Consider the following 11,230-nt stretch of genomic DNA (forward strand, 5'->3'; position numbering starts at 1 on the left):
ATGTAAATTATGCAGCGCGACTACATGAAAAAATTATTTTGACCAATCATATTTGTAGAAATGCTTCCTTGGCTGGTAAGAAAATCACACGATTTAACTGTTGAACGACAGTTAGCTAATACTCACATTACTTCAATAAGTTGATTGCAAATAGTGTTATGAGACTGCATTTAGCAAAAACACGATATAAACTTGACTATGAACGACTATTTCATCGCACGCTTATATCCCTATGCGGCGATTTCCTACCGATGGAGTTGGGTGATAAATGAAATCGCCATCTATCGGTGATCACCAGAGACTCAGTGGATGAATAACTTATTTTCTATGTTCCATCTATGTTACATCATACCGGTAGGAGAATGTACGCTGTAATCTCATATGAAGCAATTATCTTGCCATATGGGCTTTTCAGACAAGCAGTGGGGATTTGAAAGAATGAGAGGTTATTTTCTGGGAATATTTATACACAATAATATATTCGTATCCGCGTATTTCTCTGTCGATGACTGAAGCCAATGGGTTGGGCCGATCATATGCTCAAATTTATGACTGATAGGTCTTGATCCGTTTACATTCATTTCTGAATAATGACGCCGTTTTCCGACTAGACAATATCTCATTCCTATCACTCAGAAACAGCAAAGCAATCGGCTCCAGAGTCAATTAGTTCATAACAATCTAACAGCTTCCTAGGTGGCTTTATCTGAATTCAGTCGTGTACTTATATGATCAAATGAAGCTCTCATTTCAAATACTATACCAACTACCAGACTCGGTGGTTGCGTTACCATGACCATTTCGGAATTCCTGTTGACTAGAGATTGCAAGTCTGTACCCAAAAAATTCAAAAACAGTCAAGCAGAAATGCACCTGAAATGCTTAAAATAGCAATTAAACAAAATTAATTGAAAGAAAGAAAAACCAACAACTAAAAACTGAGATATATCAAGAGTCTAAACTTTGACTAAAGAAGTGGCTGCTATCTCCGTATATTGTTCCATATTTGTCATGCATCACTATTCAAGTCAAGTTGATACTGCCACGCCAAAAAGAGTCGACTACGATCTTTGAAGCTTAGGTTGAAGGTGATTTTATCAAATACTAAGAACACGTTAGTCAATATGCGAAACTATGTACAGTAGATATTAAAACCTTTGCCACTTTTATGCTTGACAATACTTTGCCGGATGTCTATCTCACCGGAACCTGCACCTATTCGCATATAAATGAGTTTCGTAGGGTTGAAGCTTTCTGAAAAGAATTAATACTAAGCGTTGCAAGTTTTAAAAAGAGCAATTGTTTTGAAGTTTTTAATGTAAGAGTTTTTAATAGTGAAAAGAGTTGAAGTATAACCTCTAAAATTAGCAAATGAACCTAAAACAATGTGGAAATAAGCATTTGCAGTAGAAAAAGAAAGAAAAAATAGTGTGTAAACGGTCATAATGTCATTTTGCTTAATCTTCAAGGCTCTACTAAGAACAAAAAAAAAATCTCAATCGAAGCACGTATTCCCACCACGTATAGCGGCTGTCCCGACATGGTGGGCCTACTATAAAATTCCATTCCACACAACTCTTTCTGTTTATATGAAATTTATAATTTGTTGATCATAATTTAAAAAAGTAACCAAATATGATTTCACAGTACTTCAGAATTTACGTAAAATATTACACGGTAAAGTGATCAAAAGAACTATTTCCTAGTCGTGTATTTCTATCATAAGGTATGAAAAAAATTTTGCATCTGTTTTGTCTTCAAGTTCAAGGGAAATAGGTTCTGTCTGCGTATTACAAAATATTCGTAAATTACGTAAATTGAATTTGTACACAACAGCGGATTTTCCCAGAATCGTAAATTCAATTTTCAAACATTTCCATGTTTGTTTTTGCACAACTAATCATTCGTACTTTTCTTTTAAATTTGCTTAGATTCAAATTAAAGTATTTGTTTTTATTTTTAGAGTATGCAACGACGTTTTCAGTTTCTGTTTTATTAATGCAGGAAAATAACATTTTCGAAAGTATTTGGTTTTTCTTAAAGTGTTTTTTTTTAATACGAAAAGTAATAATTCTTCATTCTCGAAACAAAAAAAAAATTAAATAGGATAGATTATTTTTGGATCATTATTTTCTCAACTACATTTTACTCTCGTTCATATGTATGATTATAAGTAGTAGGAACAACTTTGGTTTTGAATTAAAGAAATTAGGAACTATATATAAATGAGTTGAGAAAACATCTGGAGACACACGTTGTTGCATTATAATCTACTAATCTGCAATTAAAATTCAGCTTTAGCAGTAGAACGAAGTAAAATATACGAAACTCTTCGGAAATATTCAAGTTCTACGTTTTGACATTAAAGATGCGTTTTGACTTCATCGCGATTAACTTACTATGAAAAAATAGTCATGTTTTAATGTTAACTACTGGTATGTGAATGTATGTGCTGCGAACTCATGTAAAGTTTGTTTCTGCATGTTTATTTCTGTAGATTTTTATTACACACTTCAGCTAGGGTCACAACACGTACACGCACATTCCAACGTGTACCTATATAATGGAAATTCCACAGAGGAATATGGACGAGGTGCATATGTGACTTCTCAAAACGTTGGCTCTGTACGCTAGTGGCTTCTAAACAACTCTTACATTTCTACATTTAGCGTATCGTGATTGGCCTAAAAGAGTGATGAACCATTACGTTACTCATGGTGAAATTTTTTCTGGTGACGTTTAACAATACATACAAATAATTGTGGTTGAATACGACATCCACCATTGGAGTAACAGTTATAGTACGAAACTCACCTACCGAAGGTTATGTGTTCGATTCGGTCTGAAACCTATACAGAAATTTGTTTCCCCATCTTCGCTGTCGTTTACTAAAATATTTCCCCATTTTTGTTTCTGATTTAATCAAATGCGGTTCACGTGCATCGAGAAGACAATAATAACGGATCGTGAAGCAATCGTCCAGCTATCATTTACTGATTCAATATAAAAATGCTTTCATGTTTCGTTAATGAACTTTGAAATTCAGTTTCGCCCAAAGCCCCGCTTTTCGTGAAGTCTTGCTAGCTTTTTTTAATCGCAGTAACTAATCACCGACGTGCTTTTGTTTTCTGTGTTACTAAGAAAGTAGGGATTGTAATTACGTGGTCTGGTGGGTCCGGTTTGTTGTTGTTGGATTTTCCACCGTGTATGCATATATGGAATTAGAAGAAAATGAAAAGAAAAATAAATACAAAAATAAATGGAACAATGAGGAGGTCGTTCTCAAGGGGGGAGCCCCCACATTGTTCCAAAAAGCAAAAATATTTCTAATGATGGTAAGCCAAGAATAGGCATGAATTTAACCCTCAGTTCTCCCGACAGTTTTGCGAAAAACAAGCTTTGGGAGTCAAAAATCAAACATGAGAAAATGCAAAATTTGAAAATAACTGAAAAAACACGAAAAATACATTAGTATCACAAAAGTAAATGGAGATCTCTACAAAAGTGTGTTTGAAAGTTGAAAAAAGTGGAAAAAGAAATGTGAAAATGTAAAACCTACCTGAAATTCAACTTTTCAATACTAACATCACAAATAATGAGCAACATGGCGTAAACAAACAAGTTGAAAATCGTGGGTGAAGTTTGAAACCCATAAAGGAAGGCGGACAACCGTTGCCACTCAAGGCATTTAAGAAGTCAGAAAATGCTTTAAGAAAATCATTTACATCATTGCACGTTGTTTACAATTCTTGATAGCTGTCCAAAAATATATTTTTCAGAATTCTAATAGTAATATTGGAATTGAAATTAGAAAGAAAAATTTAACTTTAAATTTGAATTATTTTCTATTATCAAAAATTACAATAAAAGCAATGTTATTAGACAGACAAATTTTAAGATCAAGGGAATCCGCTGAAGGGGGGTCATGACTGTTTCTCTTCAGTGCCCAGTCCGTAGGGTAAACATTACCATTTAATTCCAGACAATTTTCAATATTAAAAATAATCAGATCATGGATATATCTAAAACCCATGATTTTATATTCAGCGAAAATATTTGTTTCATAGAAATGTAAAAAAATATTTGCTAAACCACTAGGAAAACAAGAGCCCATGGTTATATAACATCCTTGATTTGTTTAAAGACATCGGTGCCATTATACAAGTAGTTCAAGATGCAAAATTTTACCAAATTATTCCAAAAGTTTTCATCAAAGTGTCATTCAAAAGTGTTTCATCAAAAAAATTATAAACTCTCACAAATATTTGAGATGTTTTCATGAGGAATATTAGTGAATGAATTTTCAGTCGAATGTCTCAATACTATCAATTTTTGAATTTCTTAAAAAAATTCAGAATTTCTGATTATTTTCTTCATAAATAATAAAAAAGTATCTTCTTCTATCTCTATTTTATGAAAAATATTTTTGTAAGATATTGAAGAAAGTTTTGCGACAGTCACTATTATAACAGTTGGTACGACAAGTGGCGAATCTAAATTTAAATGTTTTTTTTTGTGAAATTTAATAGTGACAAACAAATATGGATAACGTTATCCATATTTGTTTGTCATATCAGTTTCGAAATATCCTGAAAAAATATCGTTATACAGGGATTTATCGTTGTATCGAGTTTCGTTACAGCGTGGTTTCATTTCCTAAGTTATTGCTGAATAGCGACATGGAAGCAGTGTTACCGTGATGTAGCATCTCATTTCCTACCACAGTACACGACGCTTTCTCCATATCGGTTTCCGAAACTGAAACATAGAATACAAATGAAATATTGAAATCATGTCACAAATCCCCTTACAGTGAGCATCTCAAACCATTCTGGCTGTTTCCGATGTTGAAGGAAAAGCTCTATCGTATAAAATATAATGAAGATGTTGACGTTATTTCACTTTCCCGTGTAGGAGGGGGAGTTTATTGAGCAGCTTCTAGAAAAAGGGCTTCTCTATGCGAGCTTTGAAAAGTGGATTGAGCGATTAGGGCATTGTATATCATATGAGGGAATGTATTTTGAAGCAAAAAATGTATAAAAATTGTTTAGGTACCTATTGCTGTACCTATATTTCTGATTTTTCATGATTTTATTTTGATTCGTATGGACTTGTATTTAAATGAAAAATAATATGTACCGGTATGTAAAGGGGTATATATGTATAAAAGGTGCACAGGAAACCTTATCCTATAATAACTTGTAAACGTTGATCCTAGAGACATACTTCTAATTAGCAATAATATCCAAATAACATGTACACCTCATACATGTCATTCATATTGTTAGTGGTCATGTAGTGATAAAATAATAATAATAATTTTTCTTCTGTCCACCTGTCCTAAATAGCCCAAATTAAACGTTGTTGCCCGGTCTTTCTTGAGGGTAACAAACAATATTTCATGTGTTTAAGTGCAGTATTTTCTGAGATATTTTCATGTAAAAATCGGATAAAAGTTCAGAAATAAGGCCGGCCATACACGAGGGAAAAAAGCGTCGTCCGTTAGTTTATGCTGTTCTGTCCGAACTTTTCTCCGATTTTCGACTTCAAATATCTAAATGAATATCGCAGTTAAAACAATTTTTGGCTTCGGGGGAGACAGGGCAAGAGCTTTGCTTTTGAGTTTTTTAGGACATGGTGACCAAAGAGTTCTTTATTTTATTTTTATAACCATACAAACCCTTACAATATGAATGGCGTATCTGAGATCTGCACGCTATGTGGATACCTTTCCCAATTACAATTATGGAAGTGGTCGTGAGTTATTCTATGAGAAAGGAACTTTCTTGCGCACCCTGTATACATGTTTACAAATAAAGATTAATGTAAACGAGTTGAGAATAGAGAATTTGTCCTTGCTTTATTTTGTGATTCCGGGTGCAATTATGTTGCTGTTATATCAATTGTACACTAAAAAATGTATGAAAAATTATTAATTAATAGTTTTCCAGTTATATTTACCAATTACCAATTACACAATTACCAATTATTTATTAATATTTAATTGTTAGTACTAACTAATCAAATTTATTGAAGCAAGTTTGTTGTACAAAAAATTTATTTTCTACCGTTCATTTTAAGTTTTTCGATATCAAATATCACCACGTCCTGTAAACATATTCAAAAAATTTAGACTTTATATTTAGAAATAATATCTATACGAGATATAGCACATTATTTTTGAAACTCTTTCACCAAAACGTTAAGTTACCACATTTACCACCACTCTGAAACCGTATTTTTTTTTACTCATCCCGCAATGGAACTCCATTAAAAACTAGTCTAATTACATTTCCAGGTTCCAGTTCCAGATGGTACTCATATAGAAAGGAACGCCCACACATTTCATTCCAAACGTCATCCGTAACGAAACGAGGTAAATGGTTTGTGGTGGGGGGGGGGGAGCAGTGTAGGCAAGGATATGTACTAGCTCACTTTGCTTATACCGACCATCATACGTACGAATGCGGCGTCTCACATTCGATGTAGTGCTAGAGAGAGGTTTTTGTTTCAAAAACCCCATGATGATATTACCGTGGTTACAAGGAATAATCAATAGCATTCCAATGCACAACCTACTGGCAACATATATATATATATATATATATAAGAAGTATGAGGTAAAAAAAAGAAGCCAAATTCTCTTCGTTTTTTTTGGTTTGCCGTACATTTGCGAACAACGTTGTTGGAAGGAACGGGAGGGAAAATGAACTAAAAACCATTTCATCCGTCCGTATTAAATGAGCTACGAGAATTGATTTTGTTCGATGATTCCCAACACTCAGCCAACCATCCCGCACTTAGAGGCAACATCCTCTCGCTGTACCGCTGTATGCGTGTGTGTGTGTGTTATTCCACGGCACTCCTGAAACTTTAAGCACCTCTGTTCCGCCTCTGGGATTTGAATGAAGTTTACTTCGTTGAGGAGCCTGGTTTCTGGCTACACACTCGCGCACTCACTCACACATACGTATAGGTAGTCTGAAGATACTACACCACTGGATCTCTAGTTATTTCCAGGCCGCTTCTAATTTCGACACGCATTTAAGCACTCTCGGTTGAGTAAATATTTCGAGGATTTTCCTTATATTTGAGCTCTTGGATGATGATGACTAGTAAATAGAAAAGGACGTGAAGAGTGAACCCGGGAGAAGATCGAAGGTTCCTCTTTATTTTATTCTTTTTATTTTATTTATTTTTTATCTTTCCAACAGGGATCTATGTGTTTATGGTGGTTTCTAGTTGGGTTAGAAGTTTTCGAAAACTATCCAGGAGTCTCTCTCAAGTTATTCAGGAGTGTATTTCTCGGGATGAAACTTCAGGTTTCGGAGTGTATAGAGTGTGAGGTATTCTAAAGTGGTTCTAGAAGTTTATGTGATGCGTGAAAAATTTGCTTGATAATGTACGAGGTTCTATCCGGTTTTCTACGTGAGGGAGAGAAAAGTTTAAATTTCCTTGAGGGGGAATTCAAACATTAGCTTATTCCAGGATACGAACAGCTTTGCAAAATGCCTATATATAATGTGAAAACTTTTCTCTGAAGTTCATATTTTTATAAGAAATATGGAGCATCTCTCGTGTTTTATGTAACACTAAAATCCAAAAAAGTCTTGTTAAACTGTGTAACGCCATGGTGTTGAGACACACACAAAAGTTCAAGACATTTGAATAAGTGGTGTTGGAGAAAATTTTCCTTATTTAACAAAAAACTTTTTACTGAAACACATTAGCATGTGTAATGCCTGCCAGCAGTTTATATTAAACTATTTTAAAAATATATTTAGTACAGTTAAAACAAAAACTTCAATATATACAGACGTAGAAAGTTTCATAGTATTTAAAACTTTAAAAATTAAGTCTTGCTGAAATTAAGGGAAAAATGGGATAGTTCATTAAAGAAAAATGTTGGGGCACACAATACACACAGCCAAAGTTACGGGGAATGCGGATGATATGGTCATAAATAGAGTTCTTGGCCCGTGAACTGAAAATTTTGTGCACCCCCCCTGATATATAGGGAAGTATAATTTCGATAACCCCACAATGTACCCCACATTTGCGTAGAGCATACGGGAATTTCATTCGTTACTAGTAACTGATAGTGCATTGCAATTTTGGTACGAGTATCTGAGGGATGCATTAGGTTTTTGAATATATTCTATTCCCACTTTAGCTCACGGAGTGACCGATTCGAAGCGACCGTCTGGACAGTGTGGCATGTACCTTTTGTCTCATGATATATCATTTACATTTCGAGTAGCCGTCTGCATGGCTTTTAGCCCTTTTGCGAACTTCCAGACTGTTATTTGTGTAAATGTTGCGTTGTTGGTCAGTGAGCAAACTCCGGTATGCTACTAAGCTATAGTTCAGAGTCTCTTTGTCAAGCTGCCCAATTGTTTCCCTTTAACCCCATTAGACTTTATGAATGCGTTTTATCTCCGTCTTGAGCAGCCGCTACCTACATTGTGATTCAATGTCCGGCAAATATTTTAGAAAGCTCTGTTTCAGTGAATATCAAATACATTGCGATTAAATGCGCATATGGTTTGAAAAATCATGTGAACGCTGAAAATGAGGAAAACAATTAGTACTTAATATTATATATTCCAGAAGGCCGTACACTCGGACTGATGTGTGGACAAAGCTTATTAACTCGTTATCCCTTTCACCCTTTCACGATGAAGAGCGTAATATTGCATCCAAATGCAAGTGGAATAAATTCAGAAAAGTTCTAAAGTTTTCTCAGTTTTCTTTCCTCTCTTCTCATTACTTCGAAGATTTTTTGCAACCCTACGAAAAATGTAGTTATTTTTGCTCCTCTGTAATGAAAACTTCTACTTTATACATATAAGACGTGAAAAGATAAATCTACTTCATACCTACTATATTATCTGTAAGTATAACAGAGAAGTGGGGGGGGATGAAGAGGTTAGTGTATAAGTGATAAGTTTCTCTCTCTCTCATACCAATGCAGTATACTGTTTTCATTTCATTTGTTTTCTTTCGTAAATTTTCTACTTTTTATTTCCTTTTCCTTCCTTTTTCTAACACGCGGTTAGGTTAGGACAAGGCTACCATGTTTATCACCGATTCGTGAAACAGAGATCATCCGAAATTTTTGGCAATCGCTTCTAAGCAAAGCTATTAACAAAGCACTGAAATATCCATAGGAGAAAAATGTTTAAGAGTCTGTATTGTGAAAATGTGGTTCCCTGAATACTCTTACATGATACAAAAAAGTCACTATTAAAAAACATGCGATGTTGTGATCAACACGGTCAAATAAAGGATTAAACGATTGATATCGTTGTTCTTTGGAAACATTCTTATTCTTTAAGATATCATGGTTGAGTTAGTTCCTTTGTTGAGTCAGAAGTTTTACCAGGTTCATCAGAAATAAGCATATACGCATAGATACCAAGATTGCAATGATCGCGAAATAGTATGTCAAAAGACTGCTGGATCTTTTGACAGCTGATCTGCTGAAACTGCTATGATTGTCTTCTAACTCTGACTATGTGAGAACATCTCCGTAAAATATCTAATTATAATAGCATGATACCTTTATACTTACCTAAAGTTCTAACTTAAAACCTAAAACTTCCTCCAGATATCCAGACCCGATTCTCCGGGTATTTGGCATGTACTGGGATTATATGACTAATTTTTATTTTTTCCCCTTTGGTACTGCCAGAATTCATATACCGCACATGTCTTTGTGAATATTTCATGTATTGCAGATATTATATATATTTCCTATTTTAACTCATGTAAAAATATTATTCATCATTTATATTTTTATCTGCATTATCATATTTATATAGCAGTAATCACATCCCTATTTACATGTTACACTTTTAGCATCTTACTCATCGTATGACGATATTATGTATTCATATTACATCATATTATTACATATAATTAGTTAGCATCAATTATCATCAATATGTGATATATATTAGTTCCTGTTGACTGGCTGGTAACTTCCGGGGCAAAGATGTACTGTCGTAGCTACATTTCTATATTTGTCTTAGAGATGGTATGAGATGACTCTTAAATTGCCATCCACCCTATTTTTTTATACCAACCATGGCTTCAATGCTCTACTGCATTCAATTGGCAGTTTGAAGAGAGGCCGGAGCATACATTCAATTGTCAGAGCGATGGTGGAGGAGGATGGCGGTCTGAACTGTTAAAGTCTCATCTATGGCATACCGATACACGAGTGAAGGTCCAAGGTTCAAGCCAGCCGATTTCACACTTCCCGCAGATGGAAGTACATCTTCAACGCATTACACGTAATCTCCAAAACAATAATCTCAACTTTGGTACCCAAACATCATGGGCCCATTGAGCATGGGCAGACATACGGAGAGGCGGATCGTTGAGGCCCCCAGCGTCAATGATGGAGCTGACTAATCTACAGTATATGCATATATATGATTCGAGATTATCATTATCATCATCGTCATGCCGCCCTCGGCATTCACATCACCGTGTTATACTTCTCAGCAAAAACCAATTCATTACAAATTCCTCAAAGGAATGTTTATGAGGTGCATGCACGGCTGAGGATCACTGTTAGGATCTGGTCTCACCTTTGCACCGCTTTAAAATTCAAGAACCGTTTATCTTCCAAAATCAGTGAGGAGTGAGAACAATAAGTAGTTTGTGCAAGTACGAGAATGTTATATTCAGACAAGTAACGCTTTCCAAGTTCCGATGAAAAGCAGCGACAGAGCGCTCAAGAATTAAACCGAAAATAAAAACTTTTGAAATATATGCATCTATTTATTTGTATGAACCTTGCCAGAAGTCTATAATTCCACAGAATAGTTATTTCAAAGGAAACACCGCGTGCATTGATTTTAACTGTACTCATCTCCCCTTTACAAATAAAGTTCGAAAGTATTGGTATAATGATTCAATGCATATTTGCGATGTGTCAAAGTAAATATGTATATAGGAGAAACGGAAAAAAAAACCCCATATATATCAACCTTCTTTTATATATTTCAATATTTCTTCGCTTGAAACTCTATTAGAAATAGGAAGAGGAGGAAAATTGCATGCATGAAAGATATTTGACTATCGATTCGATTTGCATTTATTTGCACAAACATGAATAAATGCTATCGAACGAAAGGCGTTGAAAGAAAGAGGTATGTATTAAATCATACATATATATATTTTTTTTTTAATTCAGTTTTTAGTATCCATATTTTTCATT

Source organism: Pholcus phalangioides, unplaced genomic scaffold, assembly GCF_987345545.1.
Source record: "Pholcus phalangioides strain wild (caught in Gottingen) unplaced genomic scaffold, Ppha-v1.0 ptg000018l_1, whole genome shotgun sequence".
Taxonomy (NCBI): domain Eukaryota; kingdom Metazoa; phylum Arthropoda; class Arachnida; order Araneae; family Pholcidae; genus Pholcus; species Pholcus phalangioides.